We start from the raw sequence: 13,770 nt of genomic DNA, 5'->3' as shown, positions 1-13,770 counted from the left end.
ATTCATTGGCCTTTCCAAGAGAAGCATTATCATTGCCAATACATCACTTCCCCATAATTAATAAAGGAGCATTGCACCAGGCCCTTGCTCTCTTGACAGCTCATTCATCCTTACAAATCCTTAATGACTTGGCAGGATGAAAGGCTAGACCCACTGTGGAGTTCACAAACCTGGCTGCACATGAGACACACCTGGGAAGCTTGTTAAAAAGGCAGATTTTAGCATCTCATCTTGAGACCCTGGTGGTTGTCGTTCTCAAGAGTGACTCCAAGCTTTTGTGTTTAAAGCATCAGTTGACATTCACCAGTGGTGTAGCTCGCCTTGGTGTGAGGGGTCAGGGGTCGCTGTATGGAGGCGATGAGAGGATCAGAGCACCAGGCAGAAAGTTAAGTCCGTAGAGCAGTCCTCCGCACTGCCTACCCTGCAGCTCTGTGGCGGCCAGGCCACAGGAGAAAGGCGATTCTGACTCCAGGAATCCCACTGTTGGACTATAAAAATCCCAGTGCTTAGGCCACACCCCAGACTGATTAACTTGGAATCTCTAGAGGGGTAGGACCCAGGCCTCAGTAACCTTTTTTTTTTTTTTTTTCCCTAAAGATTCACTGGTTGATTCCTACTTCTAACCAAGGTTGAGAACCACTGTTCTGGACGCAATACCCCCTCAATCCTGGAATGCGCATATGAATCACCTGGGAATTACAGTTTCTTATGTGGCAGATCTGGAGCAGGCCTAGGATCTGCATTTCTAGCAAACTTAACAAGCGATGTTGGTACTGCCTGGAGGAGGACTGTGCTTTCATTAACAAGGATCTGCTGCGTCCATCTAGTGGCGAAGGATACACATCCTGATGGAGGAAACCAAGCTACTCCTTGTATATTCCCAGGAATCATTCATTGTCCCCTAAAAACATTTTCCTTTCCTGGCTAGGAGTTAAATGTTCTTGACTTTCCACAGACTTCGTTAGACGGCACTGACTAGGAGGTATAAACAGAATGACATGTGGGGGAGACGCAGAAGGTCACCATCTCTCTGTGAGAGTATGTCCTTAGCCAAAAATTACTTTGGGTACTGATTTCAAGGGAGTGTGAGAGGCAGACATTTGGCTCACACTCAGTGAAAAGGACTTGGAGAGAAATGTGGCTGCTTTCTAAATGACACAGAGTGTAGCATGTAACTAAGGACTCCTCCCGCGGGAAATGGGACGAGGCTAAGCGAAAGAACTGAGCAATAGAGCTAAATGCAAGTATGAGTGGACGACAAGTCATTGGAACAGCTTCTGTGGAAGGGGCGTGGCCCATTCCTGCTCTTAAGGACCACTCAGTGAGAGCTCAGACTCTCTGGAAGTATAAGCATGCTTGTGACCTGGGTGACACTAGCCCTGTTCTTAAATGCCTGTATCCTGGTGGTGCCCAGTTTGCCTTGTCTGTAACTGGCAAAGCATTAAGGCTCTACCTTGCTCCTTGTTATTCCTCTACTTTTCCAGTCTAGTCTGCTATTAGGTTAGTTTGGATTTGAGGGGGGTGGGGGATCTACTTGAAGGTCCTCTCCTTACCTAGCACCATTGAAATGCAACCTCACCTTAATGATTTGGCACCCTTTCTGATTTGGCTTAATCTCTGAGTCTATATATATATATATATATATATTTAAATTTTCTTTTCTTTTCTTTTTTTTTGTCTTTTATTTCTCATTAAAGGCATTTTATAAGGGTTCCAGAGCCCCAGGCAAATCGAACCTTTCGCTCCCTTCTAAATGTCATACATGACTGGATTTTTATTGCAAGAATTATCAAAGGCTACATCACTGGCACAAGGCTCCAGGTAAGGAAATAGAGTGGTTTCTGCAGGTTGTGGCTTTGGAAAGAAGAAATTTACGTGTAGGAAGATGGTGATTTACATTCCAATCCAATAGTATTTCTTAATTGTATTCTTGAATGTTGATCACCATTCTTTCCTTTGGGCTTAGGATTCAGAGTTATGGGTCTCTACTGTTAAGTATCCAAAGGGGTAGGGCATGACAATTTTGGGGACTCCACAGAGAAATCACTAAGGTTTGATATATTCTTTTTTTTTTTAAGATTTTATTTATTTATTCATAGAGACACAGAGAGAGAGGCAGAGACACAGGCAGAGGGAGAAGCAGGCTCCATGCAGGAAACCTGATGTGGGACTGATCCTGGTTCTCCGGGATCACGCCCTGGGCCGCAGGCGGAGCTAAACCGCTGAGCCACCCGGGCTGCCCAGATTTGATATATTCTAAAGATGGTTCAGATTTTCATGAACTAATGAATCTTCAGGTTCATACAAACCTTCAGGAGATCTTTTAGCAAATAAACTCACTTTCAGACCAAGTATAAATGTTGTGAATTAGGCCCTATGTTTTTATCACGTCTTCAGAGAAATTGGACACAGGATCAGGGCTACCAAAATTTTAAAAAATATTGAGTATTTTAGTAAAATATTAAATAACTCTTCATCATAAGAAAAACAAGTACATTGTTGTAATTTCTTTCATTTTTACTTTGAATCACCTCAGTCAGAGGTACCCATCATTGTTTCTCTAGTCCCGGGTCTTTTTGCAAGTGTGTTAATATGGAGCTAGTAATTCCCCACCTCATTTCCTACTCTGCCAGCCTTCACACTCCACTACCTGCTCATTCTTGAGCTCAGTCTGATGCTGATTTCTACCTAAGAAAAAAGTAGCATAGCACACTGAGCCTGGTCAGCAGGTGGAGCTCAGCATTAGTCATTCTCCCACACCTAGGAATGGGCATCATTTGTCCTTTGGGTTTCCTTTGCTGTTGATTGGGTCCAGGGTTTTTTGCTCCAAGGGTGACTGCAGGGATTTTTTTTGTTGTTGTTGACTCCGAAGTGCTATTGTTCCTCCTCCCTGGGGCCCTGTTCCTGCAAATAAACTTTTACTTCTCTGTTTTGTTTTGACTGGTTCAGCACCACCCTGAGTTCCATCCAGTAAGTGGATCCTGCCTCTGGGTGGAAGCAGCCTCCCTGATAGACTCACAGTTATAACCCATAATTCCTGCCCTGGGGGATCACCCATGTCCTTTGACTTTGTCACAGTGTTTGGATCAGGGATCTGCACTTCCACATCCGAGCAATTTATCATCAAGGATTGGGCTTGTCCAAAATCCTGACACTCTTTTTTTCCATTTCTGCCCCTTACTACATTAAGGACATTCATTATCCAGTGTCCCACAACTTTACCAGTGAGTGACTTCATGGCGGAATAATTATCTAGAGCCATTCATGGGTCAGAAAAGAACAGAAACTGGTTAAGAGTTAAGAATTTGGAATCCAAATATCTGGCTTTGAACCTCCCCTCTGACTTTGTGGTCTTGGGGAAGGTTTTTTTTTTTTTTTTTTAAGATTTTATTTATTTATTCATGATAGTCACAGAGAGAGAGAGAATGAGAGGCAGAGACACAGGCAGAGGGAGAAGCAGGCTCCATGCAGGGAGCCCGACGTGGGATTCGATCCCGGGTCTCCAGGATCGTGCCCGGGGCCAAAGGCAGGCACCAAACCGCTGCGCCACCCAGGGATCCCCTTGGGGAAGGTTTTTAATCTCTCTGAGCCACAGTATCTTTGTCTGGAAAACCTAGGTTTTAGAATCTCCTTAAAGGAGTTATAGGTAGGACAAAATATATATAATATGCTTGACATAGTCCTTGATTATAGTAATTATTCAATACATGATGCTGTTATTGTTACTATTGTTGGTAAAGTTCCATTAAGTGATATTCATAAAGTAAAAAATAAAAAGTGTTTATATAATTAGGTTCTACATAATCGGGTCATCTCATTATCAATAACAATTATGCTATCATTTGTACTATACAGAATTCTATACAATAAATAAACCCAGGAAAATGAATCCTCTACAGTATGAGAGTACTTTCCTTCTCTGTAATGAAAGAAGCTGTTGCGCACTTTCTAATTTTCTAAGTATGGAATGTAGTTATATGTTTGATAGAGGAGGCACCACATCTGTTGTATATTGGTTTGGTACAATTTCAAATCCACTTACTTATGATAAAGCCCCCCAAAAAGTTGTTTTTAGAAATAAAGTTATTTTGATATAAGAATGAAGTATGTTGTGTCAGGACATCATCATCTCACCTCTTCTCACCAGTAAGAATGCAGCAGCTCAGCTGCTAGAGGCCCCTCCTGGGGGCTTCTTGATAAAAACATATAAAGAAGCAACTTGGAAAAGGACATTTAGACTATAAATACCGAGAGTCTATGAGGACCATCTGAGAGTGTTCGGTCTGGGCAAAGTGACTCCTTCTCATCTAAAATAGCTCTCCAAAGACCTTGGGGCATTAGCTCTTGCCTTGGTAAAGGCGACTCTTATTGGCAGCAGTGATAACCAGGCAGCAGCCCTTGGCGAAGATCATCTTGCCCATCGACACCAGAGCTACCGTTCCCTAGCAACATGCTCTAGCAACAGGGAACTTTTGCACTGACAGCTGGACATCAGCTCACAGTTGGCTGACCTGTCTCTCTCAAGTACCAACTCCTGTAAAGGTTCAACCCCACTGACTGTGGACTTTATTCCTTTCTTCTCCTTTTGCCTAGAACAATAGTGTGATTAATGGATCATTGATTTGATGTATATTATTTCTTTATTGGCTTATTAAAAGACATCCTGTATGCTATTGACTTGTGAAATTTCCGCAGTGAAACTGCATTAAATAAATTGCTGGCAAAGAACAACAACGACAACAACAGCAACAACAACAACAACTCAGTCTCTGAGCATTAATTTGCTTTCCAAAACAAAACAACATTCTTGCTGGATCAAAATATTTCTTTTCTTTTATGTCTGGGTATTAACTTGATCCCATCTCCATTGTGTAATCTGAGGGCATAATTTCCAATAGAGTCATTTTAAATGAATTTCACTGCAATGAACGTTTTTCTTGTCCTATCCATTATATTAACAGATGATCTTATCTGTGACATAAACTTCTTCACTAAGTTTGCACAAACTTTCCTCAATTAATTCAAGGACTCTCTACCAGTAGAGACTCCAGATAAAGCCCCCAGCATGCTCTTTACCAGACAGTTATTTGTGTAGATATTAAATTATTTGCCATCTACAACCTAACTTATTTTAAAGAAATCCTTAGGAACTACTGAGGGAATTCTGATTATCCTCATTTTATAGATTGAGACCAAAGAGGTTTGCCCAACCTTGGCTACACAGTATCAGTCATGTTGTTCCAAAATAATACAGAAGCTCAGACCCACTCTTGGAGATTAGAAGTAGAGTATGGGCATTGGAAATTTATTTATTTATTTATTTATTTATTTATTTATTTATTTAGGATCCCTGAGTGGTTCTAAATTTCAGCCAGAAATGAGAACTTCTTGCTTAAGATCAAAGAGTTAATTAGTGGTAAAGATGAGTGAAAAAAAAATCCCTTTACATCTGCCACAATGTTGCTTGTATTCTGCTGCTCCATCAAACATTGATATTTAACAGAATATAAAAATGGGGGCTCTTCTTGAAAACTTAAGAGAGCTTACAAATATTTGAGGGCCTCTTTACATCTCTAAGGGGCACAAGTGGATTTTTGTAATTGACCTGACAAAGGTATATAAGCAAATTGGAAAAGATCAAGAAAATGGAGTCCGTTGACTGTGTGGCCTCTTTCTGTTTTGTTGAACACTCAATCCCCAGCATCTAGAGCAGTTTTTGGTACATGGTAGATGAATTAATAAAGCACATATTGTCCCCTGTAAGGGACTTCCCTGTGTTGACAGAAGATGGATTTTGGTTCTAGGGTAAAGTAAACTCTTTGGCCCTTGTCCAGTGCACTTGCAACTCAATAGCAATCATGTCCTCTTAGCTATAGTGCAGGCCCTGGTTAGCAACTGACTTTGTCACCATATCCCCACCCACAGTCCTGCCTGGCCACCTGCTCTGTGATGACAGACAGATTGTCTGTGACATTGCAGGAGGCCAGACCACACAGAGATGGCAATCTGACCAAGCCTCAGGCTTATGCCTGTAAGCTGACCCTTTGTCAATTATCTCAGGAATTACTTATAAGCTCATTTGGCCCACTTTGTAAGAATGTCAGAGAATCTCTTATTTCCTGTTGAGAGAGGCTCTTTAGGAGTATAATTTATGGATATGTGCTTGCTTTTTCATTTACTATTTTTCAAGAATCAAGGGACCTGTGAATTTTCTGATAGTTCAAAGTTAGTCATCAAGCAACTCTTATTAAAGGCAAAAAGCTGGGCAGAGCAGAGACAAAACAGAGTTCACGGTGGAGAATAGTCATAGTAATTCTTGTTTTCATTCATTCCTTCATGTATTCATTCAACAACTATTGATGGGGACCTACTCTGGCCCAGGCACTATCTCATACCTAGAGATACAATAGAGAAAACATCAGTTAAATTTCCCATCCTCTGGGACCTACATTCTACTGGAAAAAAGAAGAGGCAATAACCAAAATAAACAAATGAACTCACCCTGGGTATCAGCTGGAGACGCTGCTATGGAGAAATGAAGCAAGAAAACAGGCTAGTGCCTTTAGGAAGCAAGTACTAGTTTAGATGGTCAGTTTCTCAGAAGCCTCAGTGAAGTGAGAATTTCTTCCTGACCTGCTATCCCTGTTTTGAGAGTCCCAAACAGGTAAGCAATAGAGCCCAATGTTTTGTTTGTTTGATACTTTGTTTCTGCCCAGAGTCAAGTTTCCTTTAGGAATTCCTACCTCTAAGTAGCAGCCTTCCTGAGGCTCAGCTGCAGAGGCACAGCCACAGGGTTTGCACCTCCGCATTCAGGTGCATGTACGTCTGTTATAAATCCAAGAATTGTTCCAAAAAGACGGACCGCTCCCTGAGGCTGCACATAAAATGGTTGTATCCTTTCTAAGGCAGAGCTGCTGCAAGAGTTCTGACTACCCCTTTAGGTTTTATTTAAAGAATGTTGTTTTAATGCAACTGGATGGCAAACTTTATACAAGTGAGCTTTCCTGGGTGAACCTCTTACCACAAAGTCAACAGCACTGGGGAGTAAGGAGGGGAATAACATATGTGTAGCTTAGGGATGGTTCCAGGGCTTCTTTCCATGAGTTAGTCACACCTCCTGTAGCCTTCTTCCTATATTCTTAACTGAGATCACATAATACACATAACATGCACACATACACACTGCATTCATACACACACACTCTTACACAAACACACACTTGCATACCAAGTGTTAACTCTGGCTAAATATCTTAATTATTGGAAAATCACCGTTTGCAAATTTGCAAAAACACATGGAAATAGCAGCTGACTTCTTATTTTTCCTAATTTTATTTAACCTTAATGGTCTTTTATTGGCCAGATCTTACATACTTGATTTCATGTCTACTTAGAGGCTCATAGGCTAATGCAGAGTATCAGCCATTCACTGCTCTCTTTCAAAATGAATGATGATAGATTTCGGGCTTAAAAAAGATACTTGAAAAAAAAAAAGATACTTGAATTATGTATCTTTTTTTTTTAATTTTTATTTATTTATGATAGAGAGAGAGAGAGAGAGAGAGGCAGAGACACAGGCAGAGGGAGAAGCAGGCTCCATGCACCGGGAGCCTGATGTGGGATTCGATCCTGGGTCTCCAGGATCACGCCCTGGGCCAAAGGCAGGCGCTAAACCGCTGCGCCACCCAGGGATCCCGAATTATGTATCTTATAGATCTTGAGAGACATTTAATTTTTAGTTTTTGTCTTCCTGTTTCTTTTGTCAAATAAAAAATATCTCTAAATCTAGAAATTGCTCAAGGTAAGATTTTAGATAGAAATTTTAGATGGAAATTATTCACAGCAAAATGCCAACTCAACTCAAAATAGATGATCAATAAATATATGTTGAATAAATGATGCAAATTAATGGAACATGCCTTATTATAAGGCAATCATGTAAAGGAAACTTTGTAGTACATTTATTGGCTGAATTTGTAAATCATCCAGGCAGCACACAGTGAGTGACCACTCCATTCAGTGCCATGAACTAAGTCCTGTGGTAATTAAAAACATGAATTAGATACCTCTAGGAATTTAGCTTCATAGTGAGAATTAGACTCTGAGGATTTTTGAGTATGTGAATGCTATAGCCAGATACGTACTTCACGAAGGTACATCTTGAGAAGGGTATGAGATGTGTCCAAGTGAGCATGGTCAGGGATATAAAGACCAGTAAGGAGGTGATCACAGTCATGTCACAGAAACCCCAGCCAGTAGAAGGACTTTAAGCAATGACAGGAGAAGAAAGGGAAGAATACAGTTATTTTTCTCCTTGGCTCAGAACTTCAGCAGAGTCTCATTACTGCTCCTTTTTCAGCCCCGTACTCCCGTACTTTTTTAAATTACTGAGTTTTCACTTTCAGGGGAATCCTTCTGGATAGTTCCATTTGGAACACACACAATTTCTAAAGGCTGGTAGTATTCTAGGAAGCAAGTATCCTTTGAGTGTGGCATACTAATAAAGGCAGGGGTGGGGGTCATCTGCTCCAACAGGCAAGGAGAGTATTTTATCAGTGGAACACTACATGGTGATAATAAAGAGTGGACAACCCTTAGTTGATTTTATTATTATTTTTAGAGTCTCTATGGACAGTGCATCCCCTTATTCTTTGTACCTTAGCGTCACTCCTCCCACTGCCTGACCTCTTGATGTGTGGCTGCCTTTTTAATAGGTTATAGGAAACTGAGAGTGTTTTGTCTTCTATGACATAGATCTGACTTATAAGTGGGAACAGGAGACCAGATCCTTTGCCCATCACCCCACCTTCACAGCCACTCCGCTAGTAAATTGCCAGACATTTCAATCTACTATGCGGGAAGGCCTTATGGAGCCAAGTTTGACAAAGTATTGCCTTATTGAAGAGCCTCTTGCTTCCCCTAATTACAGCTGCTTTAAATATTATTTTAGAAATACACAGAATCAATAAGGAAATCTGAATATAGTCTGAACATTTAATCAAGTATTTTTTGTCTTTTGAACACACACATTCAGAAGAACACTGTTTTGCTAAAAGCAGTCTTATTTGTTGGATAACAGATCCAAGTGTACCAATTACCTTGATTTTTCACATGTATTTCTGACATTTCTTATTCTGATACACACCCTTATTCTGATACAAACTAAAACATTATACATTTGTCATTAGGTGAAATCTAGTGCTAATTTAACACTAACACTATTTGACATTATAGGATATATTTTTAAAATGGAAAGCATTTGCTAGATTTTTAGATCTTCATTCCTTTGGTTTTTTTTTCATCCCTTTGTTTTAAGATGAAATGTCACTTATTTTATTTAAACAGATTTAATACATTTGATTATTAAGTTTTAATAAATTAAATAAAATTTCATTTAATACTAATATTAGAGGGACACCTGGGTGGTTCACTGGTTGAGCATCTGCCTTTGGCTCAGGTTGTGACCCTGGGGTCCTGGAATTGAGTCCCACATCAGGCTTCCCGCAGGGAACCTGCTTCTCCCTCTGCCTATGCCTCTGCCTCTCTCTGTGTGTCTCTCATGAATAAATAAATAAAATCTTAAAAAAATACTAATATTAGAAAAATGCCTAAGGAGTTTTTCTAACAAGTTTGGAAACTTTCTTTCTTTCTTTCTTTCTTTCTTTCTTTCTTTCTTTCTTTCTTTCTTTCTTTCTTTCTGTGAGAGAAAATATCTTAAGGTTAGAGCAGATGTGTGCTTGAATTTTGTGGAAGTGGGTTTGAATTTTGGTAGTTACCTGCTAGCTATACAACCAAAGATAAAAATCATTTATTCACGTGATCACTTGTTGATTGCATTTTTAAAAGTAACTATTAAGCAGGGGACATGTTAGACATAAGGAATCATCAGTGAACACATGAAAAAATGGGGCTTTCATCTTAGGGAAAAAGAGACATTAACCAAATTACACAATTTCCAAAACAGGAAGATGACCATTTTTAGAAGAGTCTGTTCTTTTTTTTATCTACATATCTTCCAGAAATGCTCTTCTAAATTACTCTCTTATACTTATGGATAAGAAGAAATATTGATAGCCCAAGTGAACAAATTACTTCTGGCTCAATTCTGGCATGGAGACAACAACACATTTCATAACTAAAAGATTTCTATATTTCCACCTGTTTATTCAAAGTTAAAATTTCTGCATTGTGGCATATCAACAAATAAGCAACTATGCCTGATGTGTTACACAATCTGTCAGGAGTTGTGGAAGGAGAGTACTCAACCAGTTTCCCTCTTTGAGGTAAAGAGTGGAGGCTCCCAGAAGAATTGCTTTGAAGACTTAAGAAGCAGAGACTGCTAGCTGATTTCCAAGTCTTAGTCTCCATTTGCTTTTGCATTATATAGTCCTGGGATGGTGGAAAGACCACTGGGGAGAAATGGGGTGTGACAGTCTCAGGAATGGGCCCACAGGAGGGAAATGAGATTGGGCTGTAGACCTGCCATGGATTCCACCACAGGAAATAAGACAGATGACCCAAAATAATATTCCAATTGTACAGAAACTCCTTAGTGCCTGGAAAAGATGCTGAGTAAAAGGTCCCTCCCCAATGGGAACAGTTGAGGACTTTACCCAACGACACTGACCATATAACCAATGAGATGGCTCAGCATCAGGAAGAAACTAACATGAGGAGGTGCGGCTTTGCCCCAAGAGGTGTTCTCATTCCTCATTGTCTGCCCGAACAGTACAGTGTCGAGGAAAGAGGGTGGGTGGAAGGTAGACAATAGCCCATTCTTCCCCAAAGTCTCTAGAACACTGGTTCTTAATTGGGGTGGTAGGGCTCCTTAGGGGAAATTTGGAAATTCATGGGGGAGTTTTGTTGTTGCCACAATAGTATGGAAATTGCTATAGACATTTACTGGGCTAGGGCCAGGAAGGCAATACATCTCACATAATGCATGAGCCAGTCCTGTACAGTGAATAACTTGCCTTCATTTTGTATAACTTCGAGATGTTCTATGAATCATATAGGTGTAAAACCTATTATGTGAGCCTAAACCTTTACTCTAGTTTTTGTGAAAGAGCTAAGCATTTTTCACGTCTTAACTTCTACAGATTTTTCCAGGAATAAAGCTACTGTGTACATTGAGGAAAGACTGTACTTTGTTTTATTTGAAATTTAACAAAAGCTGTTCATCATTTTGGAAAATCACTTCACTGATGGCAATGTTACTTATTAACCAACGTTTGTAGCTGTTGTCCTCAGGGTAAGTTCTACATAATGGGATAAGCATCTGACTGCTCCCACGTATCTTTTGAAGTGGTCATCCCTGAGATTTACAAGATTTACAAATTGAACAACATATTAGCTCATCATAAAATGTTGGCATTTATTTCCCTTTTATACTATAATTAGAACATTTTATAAAATTTTTAAAAATCATATGTGGGGATCCCTGGGTGGCGCAGTGGTTTAGTGCCTGCCTTTGGCCCAGGGCGCGATCCTGGAGACCCGGGATCAAATCCCACGTCGGGCTCCCGGTGCATGGAGCCTGCTTCTCCCTCTGCCTGTGTCTCTGCCTCTCTCTCTCTCTCTGTGTGACTATCATAAATTTAAAAAAAAATCATATGTGGAATAGATTATATTCTCAATTAATTTTATTTCAGAATAATGAAGAGGTTGCCACAGCACATTTGTTGTAAAAGAGGGAAATTGGATCTGAAGGGTTTGATAACCTCTCCAAGTTTATAACTGTCCAATACAAGCAAATATAGCCTGTGGGGTCAAGGGCTGGAGTTGTGGGAGAAATTTTAATCTATTATAAGATTGAAATTCAATGATACATATGAATGAGTCAATTACAATAATGAGACTCTTAAAATTATGAAAATTGACCAAAAATGTTCTTAACTTCTATGTCCTTTAGGGACCCACTGCAGGAAAGGAGCTCCACCAGAGCTTCCCTGGAGACAATTATTCCAACATGACTTAAGGATCTTTCTTCCCTGAAGCTTTTATTTCCAACTGAATGATCGCATACTGGAAGTTATGGTTTTGCTACTAACTAGCTGCTGCCAACTTTGTCTCCATTGATATCTTCTACAGAACAATAATTTGCTACCTCTTGCTTCTTCTAAAGGTCGTAACCGTGTTCTGGACAACTGTGTGGCTCAGTGGGTTAAGTGATCAACTCTTGGGTTCCATTCAGGTCATGATCTCCAGGTGGGGAGATGGAGCCTTGCACTGGGCTCTGTGCTTACTGCAGAGTCTGCTTGGGATTCTCTCCCATGGCCCCTCCCCACTCATGTCTGTAAATAAATCAATAAATCAATAATAAATAGATACATTTTTTTAAAAAGGTCGTAGCAGTGCTAAGCTTTGTTTCTCCTGCAAACTGAGAATACTAACACATTTTCTGTCTCTTTCAATATTATTCTGAGAATCATTTGGTGCATAAAGTGTTTATAATCATAGTAAATGTGATTCTGTACCTTCTTACATTCCAAGGTACTCAGACCTTTAAGTTCATGTTGGTTGGTTGAGTATGTCCTCCTCCTATCCCCAACCCAGCAAGCACAGATGCTGGAAATTCTGACTTGGTCTTTTATTCCTGATGGATGATGCTACTTTCTTTATTCACATGCATGATGTACCTGAAAAAGCTATGATTACTTGACATCATTAACTCATTTATAAAGGGCCCAAGAAGGCACTAAATATAGTGGTGTCTAGCTATTGAGGTGAATTAATCATATATTTTATAGGAATGGGTACTCTAAAAGCATATATAAAGAGAAAGGAAGAAGCTAGATAAGTGTTTTAAAAGATGGATTAATTTGAGACTGAAATCCCACCAGGGGAGCAGTTAATTAAATCCTGTGAAAGGAGTAGAGTGGATCCTGAAGGCTGGCTGGAGTCTAAACTGGGAGAACACAGTGTTTATTGTGCCCTTTAGATTTGTATGTGACCCTCAGGAGCATTGTTCAGCTTCAATTTTTACCCACCCAACGACTTCACTGTTAAGCCCAAGCTGTCTATCTTGCAAACGTCTCCTATTGCATACAGCTGAGACTATGATGGGAGATGATGCAACCCAATGCCCCTGCTAAAGGACAGCTCCAAGTGAAAGGGTCTGCGTTATAGAGAATGGCTGGTAGATCACACAGCAGCACTGCCCTCCTAAACAAAGGGCAGCATCCTGATGGTTCCAGTTGCTTCTGATGCAGGGTGCTGTTAATTGTTTAAGGATGATGGAAGAAGAACAAACTCTAAACTGTTCCATTCACTTCTCTTTCTCCTCTCAAAAACATTACTAGCTACCATCTTCGTCTCTTTTTGTCTCTTCCACTGAAAGATGATTTGCTATGCTTTGCTCCTTCATGAAAGGTCCTATAATGTCTCTTTGCATCTGACATTCCCATAAACAAACTTCTGTCCTTGTTATTCCCTCCAGAAGGCTGTTTGCTTTAATTAAATCTTGATTAATTTCCACTTTTTCCCACAGAAAACAATAGTGATTTCCTTTGATACTTTTGAATTTACTTTGTGCTCACCATCTTTCTCGTATATTCATGATATTAAATTTGTATGGCTATCACCTTGTAATCTTCACAATGGAATTTTTAGTAGCAAAATAGGAATGAAGGGGATCCCTGGGTGGCGCAGCAGTTTAGCGCCTGCCTTTGGCCCAGGGAGCGATCCTGGAGACCCGGGATCAAATCCCACATCAGGCTCCTGGTGCATGGAGCCTGCTTCTCCCTCTGCCTGTGTCTCTGCCTCTCTCTC

General features: G+C 40.2%; 1 protein-coding gene and 1 long non-coding RNA gene across 9 annotated transcripts in view; one reads left to right on the top strand and one right to left on the bottom strand.

The window, feature by feature from the left end:
- The window catches only part of SLC8A1 (solute carrier family 8 member A1), a 385,502-nt gene that overhangs the window by 331,542 nt on the left and 40,190 nt on the right, over positions 1-13,770 (bottom strand). For 3 of the 7 annotated variants that reach the window (XM_077843498.1, XM_077843505.1, XM_077843502.1), the window contains exon 1: positions 192-461. The exons of the other annotated variants lie outside the window; for them this stretch is intronic. The gene's annotated coding sequence lies outside the window, so the exon portion shown is untranslated. Of the gene's footprint in view, positions 1-191; positions 462-13,770 lie in introns of those variants that run through there. 7 annotated transcript variants of the gene reach the window in all.
- LOC144280928 (uncharacterized) lies at positions 5,984-12,301 on the top strand. Of its 2 annotated transcripts, XR_013349375.1 has the most exons (4): positions 5,984-6,031; positions 6,382-6,664; positions 11,100-11,251; positions 11,912-12,301. It is a non-coding gene; the product is annotated as an uncharacterized LOC144280928 (long non-coding RNA). The 2 variants fall into 2 exon arrangements; XR_013349374.1 differs by lacking the exon at positions 5,984-6,031 and having other exon boundaries at positions 6,041-6,664.

The sequence above is a fragment of the Canis aureus genome, chromosome 12, assembly GCF_053574225.1.
Source record: "Canis aureus isolate CA01 chromosome 12, VMU_Caureus_v.1.0, whole genome shotgun sequence".
NCBI classification, from domain to species: domain Eukaryota; kingdom Metazoa; phylum Chordata; class Mammalia; order Carnivora; family Canidae; genus Canis; species Canis aureus.
The sequence above is the reverse complement of the archived record's forward strand: the minus strand, read 5'-3'. Positions and strand labels throughout refer to the sequence as shown.